Source organism: Rutidosis leptorrhynchoides, chromosome 6 (genome assembly GCF_046630445.1).
Source record: "Rutidosis leptorrhynchoides isolate AG116_Rl617_1_P2 chromosome 6, CSIRO_AGI_Rlap_v1, whole genome shotgun sequence".
NCBI lineage: Eukaryota > Viridiplantae > Streptophyta > Magnoliopsida > Asterales > Asteraceae > Rutidosis > Rutidosis leptorrhynchoides.
This window is the reverse complement of record NC_092338.1, coordinates 300,387,870-300,405,369: the sequence shown is the minus strand read 5'-3', so window position 1 is coordinate 300,405,369 and position 17,500 is coordinate 300,387,870.

The following is a 17,500-nucleotide window of genomic DNA, read 5'->3' as shown; positions in this document are numbered from 1 at the left end:
GAAAGATTTGGTGATTAACGGTTAAAAATTGTGATTTTGGGGGTGTTTTTGGGGTTTTTTCGCGTATATGTTCGCAGTATTTTTTGGTTTGAGGTGTGGACTGATCAGTTGCAGTTCTTTTTATTTTTTTTGTATTTCGGTCCTCCCGCGACTCGCGGTGTTTGGACCCTTCAAACTCCGCGAGTCGCGGAGTTTGCTTATTTTTTTTTTTTTATATAATCTTTAACTTATAAAACAATTAAGTAATTAATTTTAAAATTTTGTTTCCCTTGTTATTTAGAACGAGGTCGTTTCGGATCGATGTCCTAGTCCGTCCTTCGACAAAATTTTAAAATTTGTCTTTTTGTAGCGATTGTTTTAAAAGCTAAGATTTTTGGGTTTTTTTAATGTTTTTGGCATAATTTAATTTAATAAGATTAAAAATAATGATAATAAAAGTTCTCGTCCCTCCCTTGGGTAAAGCAATTTCGGTTCAAAGACCTAGTCTTCAACTTACGACGAATTTTAAAAATCATATTTTTAACTTAATGAGATAAAGTAAATTTTTGTTTTTAAATTCACACAACTTAAATATAAAATTCAAAATTAATATTAAAAATTCACACCAAACTTAAAATTTAAAATGCATAAAATTAAAAATTCATATTTTAAAAATTAAAAATTCACACCAAACTTAATTTAAAAATTCATATTATAAATTCACACCAAACTTATATTAATTTTTCAAATATTTACAATTTTAAATATATTGTTTTTACAAAGTTTACAATATTAATTTAAGATTTATATATTAATTTTAAAAACATGGTAAAAATAAAATTAAAAATCTTTTTGGCTTTTTAACCCACTTTAATCAATCAAATATTATCAAAAATATGCGCCCCTCTTTTCGGTAAAGTAATTTCGGTTCCAAGACCTAATTTAACTCATGACGAATTTTTGAAATATTTTGGGTTGATTGATTAAAGATATTTATACCTTAAGAATAAACGTTAAATTTCGCAGTGATGTAATAAATTTTTGAATGATATCAATAATTTCGGTCGCCAAACCTAATTTTATTTAATACCAATTTAATACTTTATAGCGAACAAATTAGTGTTTATTATCAAAAGGTTTAAAAAAATAAATAAATAAAATAAAAACTGTACAAACATACCTGTGAAATAGATTTCTTAGTTATATGATCTATCCCATTCATAAGATAGTCGGTTTAATTGGTTTTCCATAGCTACATAGGCGTAACCTCGAGCATTCAGTGTCTTTTCTTCTAAACATATGAACGGTCCGTCTCTGCATAAAGTAACAAATTCGGTATTTGAATAGGTTTGATTATTTGAACATTTACCTCCATGTGACCATTTTCCGCATTTGTGACATCGTTCTAGGTGTCGTGCTCTTCTTTTTGCTGCGGATTTTGATTTTCCTTTACCAAATTGTAACTTATTATCTTCGCATCTGGATTCTTTTCTAACTCCGTCCATTCTTTCTCTGATTACTGATACTAATTCACTCGGTAGTATGTCATTATTACGTTTAGTGATCAAAGCGTGTAGCATTAGACCATGGTTTAGTTCACAGGCAGTCTTCATTTTGTAAAAAACTAAAAAAAAAAAAAAAATTCAGAATGGGGGAAGAAGACTAGTTCTTTAGGGTCTGCTAGGGAAAGACCATTCGGGTTCCATTTTCGAGAACTACACGAAAACAGACAATCTAACTCTAACAGAAATACATATTATCCTTTAAAGACTTGATTCTCCCCACACTTAGTTAGCTGTGGTGTCGAAATTGTGATTAACTTCGTTGTCGACTTCCATCGGACCATGTATGTAATGTTTAACTCTGTGACCATTAACTTTAAATTCAATCCCATTTGAATTTATTAATTCTATCGTTCCGTATGGGAAAACTCTTTTGACTATGAATGGTCCAGACCATCTTGATTTCAATTTTCCAGGAAATAGCTTGAATCGTGAATTGAAAAGAAGAACTCTGTCTCCTTCTTTAAATTCTTTTGAACTTCTGATTCTTTTATCATGCCATTTCTTCGTTCTTTCTTTATAGATTAACGAATTATCGTATGCTTCATGTCTTAATTCTTCTAATTCGTTTAGTTGACTTAATCGTAGACGTCCAGCTTCATGTAAATCAAGATTACATGTTTTCAAAGCCCAAAATGCTTTGTGTTCAATTTCTACTGGAAGATGACATGCTTTTCCATAAACAAGTCTAAAAGGTGTGGTTCCAATTGGAGTTTTGTAGGCTGTTCTAAAAGCCCAGAGTGCATCCTCCAATTTAATGGACCATTCCTTCGGATTTGATCCTACGGTTTTCTCTAGAATACGTTTTAAGGCTCGGTTGGTATTTTCAACTTGTCCACTTGTTTGTGGATGATATGCGGTGGAGATTTTATGAGTTACTCCATATCTTTTAAGAACTTTCTCAAGTTGATTATTACAGAAATGAGTACCCCGATCACTTATCAAAGCTTTCGGTGTTCCAAACCTTGCAAAAAGACGTTTTAAAAAGTTGACTACAACTTGTGCATCGTTAGTTGGGAGAGCTTGTGCTTCCGCCCATTTAGATACATAATCAATGGCTACAAGTATATATAGATTATTATGAGATTTTGGAAATGGACCCATAAAGTCAATACCCCAAATGTCAAATACTTCACATACTTGGATGACATTTTGTGGCATTTCATCACGTTGACTTATTTTTCCGGCCCTTTGACAAGCATCACAGGATTTGCAAAGAAGGTGTGCATCTTTGTAAATTGTAGGCCAATAGAATCCAGCATCATAAACTTTTCTTGCTGTTAGTTGAGGCCCATAATGCCCTCCTGTTGGTCCTGTGTGACAGTGGTTTAAAATTTTACTAGCTTCATCTCCAAATACACATCGGCGTATTATTCCATAGGGACAACTTTTAAACAGATGTGGATCTTCCCAAAAATAGTGTTTTATATCACTGAAGAATTTCTTTCGTCTTTGGTACGATAATCCTTTTTCAAGGAATCCACATACTAAATAGTTTGCATAGTCTGCAAACCATGGTATTTCTTTATAATCTATCTTCAATAGATATTCATCAAGAAAGTTGTCTTGTATGGCCGATTCATTTAGAACTTCTAATTCGGGATTTTCAAGACGAGAAAGATGATCAGCGGCGAGATTTTCTGCTCTTCTTTTATCTCAGATTTCAATATCAAATTCTTGTAAGAGTAAGATCCAGCGGATTAATCTTGGTTTAGCATCTTGTTTTGAAAATAGGTATCTAAGAGCAGAATGGTCGGTATAGACCACCGTTTTTGCTAGAACGAGATATGATCGAAATTTGTCAAAAGCAAAGACAATAGCAAGGAGTTCTTTTTCAGTAGTTGTATAGTTCGTTTTTGCTCCTTGTAATGTCTTACTAGCATAATATATAGGTTGAAATCGTTTTTCAATCCTTTGTCCTAAAACGGCTCCCATTGCAAAATCACTTGCATCGCACATTAGTTCTAATGGTAGATTCCAATTTGGTGTGATCATGATCGGCGCATTAGTGAGTTTTTCTTTAAGAATATTAAAAGATTTGATACACTCATCTGAAAAGATGAATGGAGCATCCTTTTCTAGGAGTTTATTCATAGGAGTGGCAATTTTAGAAAAATCTTTTATGAAACGTCGGTAAAAACCGGCATGCCCTAGAAAACTCCTAACTCCTCTAACATTGGTGGGATGTGGAAGTTTAGCAATTACATCTACTTTAGCTCTATCCACTTCAATTCCTTCTTTTGAAATTTTATGTCCAAGAACGATGCCTTCTTTAACCATGAAATGGCATTTCTCCCAATTAAGTACTAGATTTGATTGTTCGCATCTAAGAAGCATTCGTTCCAGATTAACTAGACATGATTCAAATGTATCACCGAAGACTAAAAAGTCATCCATGAATACTTCCATGCATTCTTCTATCATGTCGTGAAAAATCGCCATCATACACCTTTGAAAGGTTGCAGGGGCGTTGCAAAGTCCAAATGGCATGCGTTTGTAAGCAAAAGTACCATAAGGGCACGTGAATGTGGTTTTCTCTTGATCTTCGGGTGCTATTGGAATTTGAAAATATCCGGAAAATCCATCTAGAAAACAATAGTAACTATTTCCGGCTAATCTTTCCAACATTTGATCTATGAAAGGTAAGGGAAAGTGATCTTTTCTGGTGGCGTCATTTAATTTTCTATAATCAATACACACACGCCATCCTGTTACGGTTCTAGTAGGAATAAGCTCATTTTTCTCATTTGTAATGACAGTCATGCCACCCTTCTTAGGTACGCATTGAACTGGGCTTACCCATGGACTATCAGAGATTGGATAAATTAGACCTGCATCTAGTAGTTTAATAATCTCTTTCTTAACTACATCTTGCATATTAGGATTTAGTCTTCGTTGGCGTTGCACATACGTTTTATGACCTTCTTCCATAAGGATTTTATGTGTGCAATACGAAGGACTTATTCCTTTAATATCATGAATCTTCCATGCAATGGCTGGTTTATGAGCTTTCAACACAGAAATGAGTTGTGATTTCTCATTTTCAGTAAGAGAAGACGATATTATTACAGGTAATTCAGATTCACCATGTAAATAAGCGTATTCCAAATGGTTTGGAAGTGGCTTTAACTCTAATTTCGGAGGTTCTTCTATCGATGATTTATATCGATATTTGTCTTCTTCTTTTAGCATTTGAATTTCTTCTGTTGTTGGTTCATATCCATTAGCTATAAGTGTAGCTAACATTTCAGCTTCATCAATTGGTTCATTACCTTCTCCTAAAGAACATTCTCCTGTTCCTTGTAATTCTGGAAATTCTTCTAATAATTCTGCATGTGCATCTATAGTTTGAATATAATAACATGTATCATCTGCAGATTGTGGTTGTTGCATTGCTCTATCAACTGAAAAGGTAACACTCTCATCCTCTATACTTAGGGTCAATTTCTTACCGAACACGTCTATCATTGCTTTAGCCGTTTTTAAGAATTGTCTTCCTAATATGAGAGGAACTTGAGAATCTTCTTCCATGTCCAGAACAACAAAATCTACTGGAAATACTAAAGTACCAACTTTAACTAGCATGTTCTCCATTATCCCTCTAGGATATTTTATTGATCTATCGGCTAGTTGTATGCTTATTCTGGTTGGTTTCAATTCTCCAAGGTCTAGTTTAGTGTATAGTGAATACGGCATTAGATTTATACTAGCACCTAAGTCTGCCAATGCTTCTATTGAACTAAGACTACCCAGAAAACATGGAATTTTGAAACTTCCTGGATCGGATAGTTTTTCTGGTATCTTATTCAACAGCACTGCTGAACAATTAGCATTCATAGTAACAGCCGAGAGTTCTTCCATTTTCTTTCTATTTGAAATTAGATCTTTCAAGAATTTAGCATATCTAGGCATTCCTGAAATCACATCAATGAAAGGAAGATTTACATTTATCTGTTTAAACATATCCAAGAATTTGGATTGCTCGGCTTCAAGTTTCTCTTTCTTCATTTTACTCGGGTAAGGAAGTGGTGGTTGGTATGGTTTAACATAAGGTTTAGCCTTAACTGTGTTATCTTCATTAACCTTTTCAACTACCGGTTCTTTTTCCTTATCTTGATCAGGTTGTGGTTCTTGTGGAGTAGGAATAGCTTCATCAGAAGTTACAGGTATTTCAGCTGGTTTAAGTGTTGTACCACTTCTTGTGGTAATGGCTTTAGCTGTTTCATTCCGGGGGTTAGCATTTGTATTACTAGGTAGACTTCCCGATTTTCTTTCACCTATTAACCTTGCTAGGTTACTCACTTCTTGTTCCAGATTTTGAATAGAAGCTTGTTAATTTCTAAATGCTTGAGCTTTTGTTCATTGGTTTGTTTTTGAGATGTGAAAAACTGCGTTTGAGTTTCAACTAGCTTCGTCATCATATCTTCTAAATTCGGCTTTTTATCATCGGTTTGTTGTGGTGGTTTATTTTGAAAACTATGTCTTTGCTGATTGTAAGTATTATTGGATACTTGTTGATTGCTAGGACCTTGTTGGTTGTTGTATGGAATATTTCTGTTATAATTCTGGTTTTGATTGTAAATTGGTCTTGGTGGTTGATAATTATTCTGATAATTATTTCCAGTCCTTTGGTTTATGTATGAAATATTCTCTCTTTGTTCCATTGTTAATTCAATACTGAGACAATCTTTTGTCAAATGTGGTCCTCCACACTGCTCACAACTAATTCGTATTGAGTGAATATCTTTAGTCATCTTTTCCATTCATCTCTCCACAGCATCTATCTTTGCGGAAATGGAATCTAAGTCATGGCTAGAATCGGCTCTAGCTGCTTTAGATGATCTAACGATGTCTTTTTCTTGGTGCCACTCATGTGAGTGGGAAGCAGTGTTATCAATAATTTTGTAAGCATCAGTTTCGGTTTTCTTCATAATAGAACCACCAGCTGCTATATCTATGTCTTTCCTTGTAGTGATGTCGCATCCTTGGTAGAATATTTGTACTATTTGACAGGTGTCTAAACCATATTGCGGACATCCTCTTAACAACTTTCCATATCTAGTCCATGCCTCATATAGAGTTTCATTCGGTTTCTGTGTAAACGTAACAATTTCTGCTTGAAGTCTTACGGCTTTAGATGCAGGAAAGAATTGTTTAAGAAATTTGTCAACTAAAACATCCCATGTATCGATCGCCCCTTCAGGTAACGATTCCAACCAATCTTTGGCTTCTCCCTTTAAAGTCCAGGGAAATAACATGAGATATATCTGTTCATCCTCCACTTCTCGGATTTTAACATGAGATATATCTGTTCATCCTCCACTTCTCCCATTAAAGGTACGTAGATGTTCATTTGGATCTTCCTTCGGCGCACCACTAAATTGGCATTGATTAGTCACCATGTGTAGAATTTGTCCTTTGATTTCATAATCTGGCCCATTAATGTCTGGATGAGTAATTGCGTGACCTTGGCCAGTGCGTTTAGCTCTCATTCGGTCTTCCATACTTAAAGGTTCCAGATTCTCCATAATTGAATTTGTTGAATCGGAATCACTAGAGGATTCTGATTTAATGGTTCGTTCCTCAACAATCTCTGCTTGAATGATTGGTGGTTCCGGAGGAAAGTTTAATGGTTCAGGATCTACGAACCGTTCCTGAATATTCTCCGGATTCTCAATTGTGAGGTCGGGTTCAAAAAATGGATTATCGGAAATTTGAACTGAAGTACTTGGTCTACTGGATGACGATTCTAAAGAAAAATCAACGGCGTTATATTTGCTAAATGTCTTGATCTAGTTACAGGTGGTGAACGTACAAAAGGTGGTGATCGTCTTGCTCGGTGCATTCACTGAATATCCTATTAGTTTTTAAAAGGAAAGAAAAATTATAATAAGTTATCCAATTAATAGACTTTTCTGATTTTGCCCACGTTTTGAATAGCCAAAAGATGCAGCAGAGGGGCAGGATTCGTTTGGTCTCAATATAATTGAGGACTGTTTGGCTCCAATAACCCGGTCCACGTACAAATTCAACTATTACTACGAACCAGAAAATTTTGATGTCTATCAATTTAACCACTTAAAATAAATTTTCGTAATTTTAAGAAAATTAGATAAGAAGTAGAATAAAAATCTATGTCCTAAAACTAGAAAAGCGAGAAATAAGAAAGAAAAAGAGTTCGTCGGAAAAAGGTTGAAAAAGAAAAATGGTTGAAAAATAAAAGGTGACGGAAAAATTAAAGAAACTTATAAAACTTAAAAGTACTTGACTAACCTAACCTTATTACTATAACTAACTTAAAATTATAATCGCAAATTGAAATTACTAATTGGAATGATAATTGATACATAGGTAAAAGGTGTCTAAAAATATTAAAGCTTACAAGAAAAACTATATCCCAAATGGAAATAACTTAAAAAGAAACTAAAACTTAAAAAGGTGTCGTAAAATTCTAAAGCACCTAAATCTTAGTCTAAAGAAAAAGTACTTAAGGGATTTTACGGCAAAGCCTAAAAATCTAGAAATAAAAATAACTATGGCAAAATCTAAGTTTAAAACTAAATATGAGCTAAAAATACAAATATTACGCTAAAACGATTAAAAAGGGACAAAATATAAAAATATACAAAAAGTTGTAAAAATTACAATTTTTATAAAAATATTATTTTTATATTATTTATTTATTAAAACTATTAATTTTACAATTTAATAAAACTAATTAATACTAAATACATAAATTAAATAAAAAGTAAAAGTTAAAATAAAACTAATTATAATAATAATAATAATTAGGGTTAAATAATAATAATAATAATTAATTATCCCGTAATTAATTCAGTTTAGGGTTTCTGTCAGCGTGTCAGGATTACTCCGCGAGTTACGGTATTTAATGCATCAAACCCCGCGAGTCGCGGGGTTCAGAAATTCAGATGACAGCTTATTTAAATTCGACGCGTTTTTCTTTATTTATTATTTTTTTTTCTTTCTGTTTTTAATTTTTCTGTTTCTATATAAATAAAAGATATTTAAATAAAACTTTATATCTTTATAAACTAAAATAAAAATAAAGAAACTTATAAAACTTAAATATTTAACAAAATCTTAAAAATACATAAATTTTTTTTTCTTTTTATATTTTCGAATATTTAAAACGTACTTTTATAAAAAAGAATTTTAATAAAAGTAAAATAAAAATCTTTTTTTTTCTATATTAGCGTTGCGCTTCCGGCTTTTAAGAGACTCCCCGGCAGCGGCGCCAAAAATACTTGATGTTTTAGCAGAGTAGTATATAAAATAGCTTATATTTTTGCAGAAAATACTATTAAATACGATACAATTTTACACAAGATATTTATTTATTTATAGAATGGATATACTTAAACCTTGCTACAACACTTATAGGCAGTGTACCTAATCGTACAGTAGTGTAGTTTTTAGTAAGTCCGGTTCGTTCCACAGGGAATCTTTTTAAACAAAGCTTAACGCTATATTAGTTTACTTTTATAAAAATACAAATATATATATATATATATAAGTAATATTATTATTATAAAGGGGGGTTTTTACCGTTTAATGACCGGTTTATCGATTTTAAAATTTTAGTCGCAGTTAAAACCAAATGTAAAATATTAAAAATAAATACAAGACTTAAATTAAAGCATAAAGTAAATAACGATAATGAAATTGCGATTAATAAAAATACGATAAAATAAACTTGTGATAATTAAAAGTTCAATTAAATACAATAACAATAAATAAAAATGCGATAATTAGAAGTGCAATTAAATATAAAATAAAGGAAATTAAATATGAAATAAAAGAATTATGCTTATTTAAACTTCCGTAATCATGATGTTTGACGTGTTGATTTTAGTTTTATGCCCATGGGTTAATTGTCCTTTGTCCTGGATTATTTAATATGTCCGTCTGGTTTTTGTCCATAACAGTCCATCAGTCATAAATATAAAGTGCGAGTGTCCTCGTCAAATTATTCTTATACCCGAAGTTAAATATTTCAACTAATTGGGGACTTAAACTGTAACAAGATTTTAATACTTTGTTTAATAATTACACCAGGATGTCGACTGAGTGTAACCCAAGGTTTTAATATTTTGTTATCAATTATACCAAGTGTCCTTATACATAATTTCACCCCTGTTTTAATTATTCTAGTGACTATTAATCCATTCCCGTGTCCAGTTAAATGAACGATTATTCGTACATATAAATACCCCGCCCATCGTGTCCGATCGAGTGTATATGGTAATTTATAGGGACGCCCAATTGTAAATCTTTATATTAACATTAACAAACTATCATTTAGTTAAACAAATATAAAGCCCATTAATAGCCCATAGTCTAATTTCCACAAGTGTCGTTCTTTTGTCCAAACCCCAATTATGGTACAAAGCCCAATTACCCAATTTTAGTAATTAGCCCAACATCATGATTACTTCGTTTTAAATAAGCATAATAATAATTTAGCTACGAGACATTAATGTAAAAAGGTTGAACATAACTTACAATGATTAAAAATAGCGTAGCGTTACACGGACAGAATTTCGACTTACACCCTTACAATATTCGCTAACATACCCTTATTATTAGAATTATAATTAAAATTAAAATTAAAATTAAAATATAAATATAAATATTTACGTAGTATTATGAGAGAAGAAGAAAAAGATTATGAAAAATGCTCAGAATTCGGTTGGCTTTATAGGCAGTTTCTCATTTTGGGGGTCCGCGACTCGCGGCCAATTTTGCCTTCAAACTCCGCGAGTCGCGGAGTTTGAAATTACAGCTCAGAGGAGTTTGGCTCTTTGTTTACCGACGGTTTTAAATAAATATAATATATTAAATAATTATAAGAATTATTTAAATATTATATTATATTTATGTGCATAGTTAACTTGTAATTTTTAGTCCGTTGCGTCGAGCGTTGAGAGTTGACTCTGGTCCCGGTTCCGGATTTTCGAACGTCCTTGCGTACAATTTAATATCTTGTACTTTGCGTTTTGAATCTTGTACTCTTGTAATTTCGAGACGTTTCTTATCAATAATTGGAACCTCTTTGATTGTCTTTTGTACTTTTGAGCTTTTTGGTCGTTTGCGTCTTCAATTCGTCGAATCTGTCTTTTATCTTCACCTTTTATTATTTAAACGAATATCACTTGTAAATAGAACAATTGCAACTAAAAGCTTGTCTTTCTTGAGGAATAATGCTATGAAATATATGTTCGTTTTTAGCATTATCATAAATCATTTATAAAACCTGCATGTATTCTCATCCCAAAAAATATTAGATTTTAAAAGTGGGACTATAACTCACTTTCACATATTTTTACTTCGTCGGGAAGTAAGACTTGGCGACTGGTCGATTCACGAACCTATAACAAATATGTACATATATATCAAAGTATGTTCAAAATATATTTACAACATTTTTATTATGTTTTAAAGATTTGAGTGTATTAAGTCAGCTGTCCTCGTTTGTAACAGACTAGTCCCACATCGGTGGGAGAGGAAAACAAAGCACTCCTTATAAGGGTGTGGATACCTCTTCTGGTATGACGCGTTTTGAGGGTGTTTACCCGAGAAGCAAATCCGTGAGGTAGAAGTGCGATCCGGGGTTGTACTCGTGCGCGGGTAGCCCGTCGGTGATCGGCTTGTGTCCAAAGCGGACAATATCATACTACGGGCTGATGGTGATGTTACTTATGGTATCAGAGCTGGGGCCCGCATCGATTTTCACTGCGGGGACGCAGTGTCCCGAAGGGGGGGAGAGTTATAACAGACTCGTCCCACATCGGTGGGAGAGGAAAACAAAGCACTCCTTATAAGGGTGTGGATACCTCTTCTGGTATGACGCGTTTTGAGGGTGTTTACCCGAGAAGCAAATCTGTGAGGTAGAAGTGCGATACGGGGTTGTACTCGTGCGCGGGTAGCCCGTCGGTGATCGGCTTGTGTCCAAAGCGGACAATATCATACTATGAGCTGATGGTGATGTTACTTCGTTAGTAACCTACAACTAGTTGTCCACAGTTAGATGTACATAAATAAATCGATATATATTATCTTGAATTAATCCACGACCCAGTGTATACACGTCTCAGGCTAGATCACAACTCAAAGTATATATATTTTTGGAATCAACCTAAACCCTGTATTGCTAACTCCAACATTACTGCATATAGAGTGTCTATGGTTGTTCCAAATAATATATATACATGGGTCGATATGATATGTTAAAACATTTGCATACGTGTCTATGGTATCCCAAGATTACATAATATATTATAATACATGTATAATACAATATAAGTTAGCTAGGATATGATTTGTATAGATTTGTTAAACATTTTCCGTAGCTAAAAAGATCAAAAATATCCAATCTTGTTTTACCCATAACTTCTTCATTTTAAATCCGTTTTGAGTGAATCCAATTGCTATGGTTTCATATTGAACTTAAGTTTATGAATCTATACAGAAAAAGTATAAGTTTATAGTCGGAATTACATGTTACAAGTTACTTTTGTAAAGGTAGTCATTTCAGTCGAAAGAACGACGTCTAGATGACCATTTTGGAAAACATACTTCCACTTTGAGTTTAACCAATATTTTTGGATATAGTTTCATGTTCATAAGAAAAATCATTTTCCCAGAAGAACAACTTTTAAATCAAAATTTATCATAGTTTTTAATTAACTAACCCAAAACAGCCCGCGGTGTTACTACAACGGCGTATATCCGGTTTTACGGTGTTTTTCGTGTTTTTCGTGTTTTCCGGTTTTAAATCATTAAGTTAGAATATCATATAGATATATAACATGTGTTTAGTTGATTTTAAAAGTCAAGTTAGAAGGATTAACTTTTGTTTGCGAACAAGTTTAGAATTAACTAAACTATGTTCTAGTGATTACAAGTTTAAACCTTCGAATAAGATAGCTTAATATGTATGAATCGAATGATGTTATGAACATCATTACTACCTCAAGTTTTCTGGATAAAGCTACTGGAAATGAGAAAAAATAGATCTAGCTTCAAAGGATCTTTGGATGGCTTGAAATTTCTTGAAGCAGAATCATGACACGAAAACAAGTTCAAGTAAGATTTTCACTCGAAATAAGATTGTTATAGTTGTAGAAATTGAATCAAAGTTTGAATATGAATATTACCTTGAATTAGAAATATAACCTACTATAAATAACAAAGGTTCCTTGATCTTAGATGATTACTTGGAATGGATTAGAAAGCTTGGAAGTAGACTTGCAAACTTGGAAGTATTCTTGATTTTTATGAAACTATACTTATGGAATTTATGAAGAACACTTAGAACTTGAAGATGGAACTTGAGAGAGATCAATTAGATGAAGAAAATTGAAGAATAAAAGTGTTTTTAGGTGTTTTTGGTCGTTGGTATATGGATTAGATATAAAGGATATGTAATTTTATTTTCATGTAAATAAGTCATGAATGATTACTCATATTTTTGTAATTTTATGAGATATTTCATGCTAGTTGCCAAATGATGGTTCCCACATGTGTTAGGTGACTCACATGGGCTGCTAAGAGCTGATCATTGGAGTGTATATACCAATAGTACATACATCTAAAAGTTGTGTATTGTACGAGTACGAATACAGGTGCATACGAGTAGAATTGTTGATGAAACTGAACGAGGATGTAATTGTAAGCATTTTTGTTAAGTAGAAGTATTTTGATAAGTGTCTTGAAGTCTTTTAAAAGTGTATGAATACATATTGAAACACTACATGTATATACATTTTAACTGAGTCGTTAAGTCATCGTTAGTCGTTGCATGTAAATGTTGATTTGAAACCTTTAAGTTAACGATCTTGTTAAATGTTGTTAACCCAATGTTTATTATATCTAATGAGATGTTAAATTATTATATTATCATGATATTATGATATATTAATATATCTTAATATGATATATATACATTTAAATGTCGTTACAACGATAATGTTACATATATGTCTCGTTTCTAAGTTAGTAGTCTTGTTTTTACATATGTAGTTCATTATTAACACACTTAATGATATATTTAAATATCATTTTATCATGTTAAATATAGTGTATCAATATCTTAATATGATACATATGTATTTAGTAGACGTTATCATAACGATAATCGTTATATATATCATTTCGAGTTTCTTAACTTAGTAATCTCATTTCTTATGTATATCACACATTGTTAATATACTTAGTGAGATACTTACTCATCATACTCTTATGTGAACCATATATATATGTCTATATATATATATACCACAACATGTAGTTTTTACAATTTTGTAACGTTCGTGAATCGCCGGTCAACTTGGGTGATCAATTGTCTATATGAAACTTATTTCATTTAATCAAGTCTTAACAAGTTTGATTGCTTAACATGTTGGAAACATTTAATCATGTAAATAACAATTTCATTTAATATATATAAACATGGAAAAGTTCGGGTCACTACACAAACCCTCCGAAATTCCTGAAGACATTTCAAACAATGAACAATCGAGCTGATGATCCAACCACATGTTAATCACAGTTATACACCTGAAAAACTTTCAAAACCAAAGTCATAATTTAATACGTATCCATGTCAGACCCTTTGGTATTTATTAGCTAAAATAACTTTTCAATTCCGTTTCAAAATAGATAGTTTTGTCACAACTCCAACAAGTCAACTTCGACTTCTCAATCAAAAAAGTCTTATTATAACCTCGATAGATACGTTTCCCTTTCACCAACGTTACCGGGTAACCGTCTATATTCCACCACATTCGCAATAAACTTACCAACAACTTCACTGATCTTTGAATTTCCGAAAAATCATTATAATTATCGAAACCCTATCATATACTCATCCGTACCTTATAACAAGAATTACCATACCAATTATTGAGAATCAGCAATCAGTATTTTGAAACCTCACAACATGTCTACATCAACAATTACATATACATACAATGTCTACCTCTAAGACTTACATTCTTTGAATGAGAAATTTCTGAAAAACACCCTAAACTGCGAACCAGTTCTCGAAATAAAATGCTGATGAAGTAGCAAAAACTGTAAACGACCTTAACAGTAAAAAGTTTGATGAAAAAGGATAGTATATTGGCAAAGCTCAGAAAAAGAGAAGTTTTGGAACTAGAAAACGTATTGAGCAAAGTATGAAGGAGGCTGTGGACAAATCACAAAGGCTGAACCTGCCTTCAAAGAATCCAAATGATTCAGTACCTGCTGAAGTCATTAACGAATACCTTGCTCCTGACTCTAAACCCCTGCGGACAATATCCTTCATCATCCTCTGATATTAGAAACTCTAAGATATCGTCGTATCTTTCATTATAGATATCCTCCATACTTCTGAAGATATTTTTATAATTATTCTTATCTGAAATCATTTACCTCTTCACGCTATCTGTATTACATCATAAAAGAAACTATTTTAGTTTCTAAATTCTGAAACTTTGGAGTTTAAAATAGGAATATTTTTGAAGTAGTGTTGGGAACTGAAGCATGAATTAGTATAATATAATGACACTTGATCAACGTGATTATATTACAGTAAGTCATGCTGAGTTTCTAAATGGAACGTGATGATTCACAGATCATAACGTCATCATGTGTCATGTTACACGACTCTTGTATTCTATTTAACCTCTAAAATATCAAGAAAATATTTCTTGATGATTCGGTCTTTTCCAGGGTATTCTAGTAATTTGACAAGTCAAGATCGTGCTATTACAATTTCCTTCTTAGAACATTAACAATGTTCATTTTGAAATTCATATCTGCGAATTCTGGATCATTACAATCGGTGCTTAATTGCAAGAAGAAGAAATGAAAGGACAAAACTTCGAAATAGAAATTGGGGTATAAATCGCAGCAAATAAAAGAGAGCATTAACTGGGGATGACAATGATTATAGAAGACAGAAGCAGGGACTTCGAAATATAAAGGAGGATATAAAGCCCAACGAAAACCCAGAAATTATAAACCATATATATCGATGCAGATAGCAATATAAGACACGGGAGAACTAAAAACACTATAAAATCAAGAGTATAGTAGAAGTAAATAGATTCTTTCAGTGGCAGATGAAAGAGAAGAATGACAGATATGAAGGTTAGAAGTATATCAAGAAGCAGAACTAGATGAAGCATATTGATTAATGCTTTAAAGTATGAATTCAAGGAGAAAGAATAGAAGGTGTGAATTAAAAGGAAACGGAGGATGTGGATATATAGTGAAATATCCGACAGAAAAATCGAGATGAATCATCGCATTAAATCGAAGAGGATCATAATTTCCTTAATCACCGAAGAATCAAATCCTATATAGATTACAAAGATTTTCTTTAATCCGGAGATCAACCATGATGATGTCAAAAGATAAGGCAAATCTCTATTTTCTCATTTCACTCTTTTACGATAGCTTCACTCATACGCTTCGAGTAATCGAAGTATTTTATCCATATTACTCAATAATGATAAAACTTTATTTATCAACTCATATCTGTCATGAAAACATACTTATTGTTAGCCATGACCATCCCAATCAAATTTTGGGACGAAATTTCTTTTAACGGGTAGGTACTGTGATGACCCGGAAATTTCCGACCAAATTTAAACTTTAACTTTATATCATTCTGACACGATAAGTAAATACTGTAATATTGAAATCTCAAAAACTTAGAACTATGTTTATATATATTAAATGAAATTAATATTTACATGATTAAATATTTCTAACATGTTAAGCAATCAAACTTGTTAAGACTTAATTATTTGAAATGAGTTTCATATAGACAATTGACCACCCAAGTTGACCGGCGATTCACGAACGTTAAAAATTTGTAAAAACTACATGATATATATATATATATATATATATATATATATATATATATATATATATATATGGTTAACATGAGATTATGATTAGTAAGTATCTCACTAAGTATATTAACAATGAGTGATATACATAAAAATGAGTTTATTGAATTAAGAAACTCAAAACGATATATATAACGATTATCGTTATAACAACGTCTTACTAAATACATATGAATTATATTAAGATATTGATACACTATGTTTAACATGATATGATAATTAAACATATCATTAAGTGTATTAACAATGAACTACATATGTAAAAACAAGACTACTAACTTAAGGATTTCGAAACGAGACATATATGTAACGATTATCGTTGTAATAACATTTTAATGTATATATGTCATATTAAGATATATTCATACATCATAATATCATGATAATGTAATAATTTAACATCTCATTAGATATAATAAACAATGGGTTAACAACATTAAATGAGATCGTTAACTTAAAGCATTCAAAACAACACTTACATGTAACGACTAATGGTGACTTAACGATTCAGTTAAAATGTATATACATGTAGTATTTTAAAATATATTCATACACTTTTGAAAGACTTCAAGATACATATCAAAGTACTTCTACTTATCGAAAATGCTTACAATTACATTCTCGTTAATTTTCGTCAACAATTCTACTCGTATGCACCCGTATTCGTACTCGTACAATACACAGTTTCTAGATGTATATACTATTGGTATATACACTCAATGATCAGCTCTTTAGCACAGCCTTAATGAGTCATCAAGACATGTGAGAACCATCATTAGACAACTAGCATGACTTATGAGAAAGGAAACAAAAACAAGAACTCCTTTTAACCCCACACACCTTCACCACTCACCACCCACTCCATTTCACTTCCAATTTTCTTCCCAATTCTCTCTCAAAACACATACACTCTTCCATGAACGTCTAAGTTACTATTTTTCCAGCAAAAATCATCAAATACAAGCTTTGATTATTATCTATAATTATCATAAAAACAATTACTCAAGAACACATCAAGAACACTTCCAATTT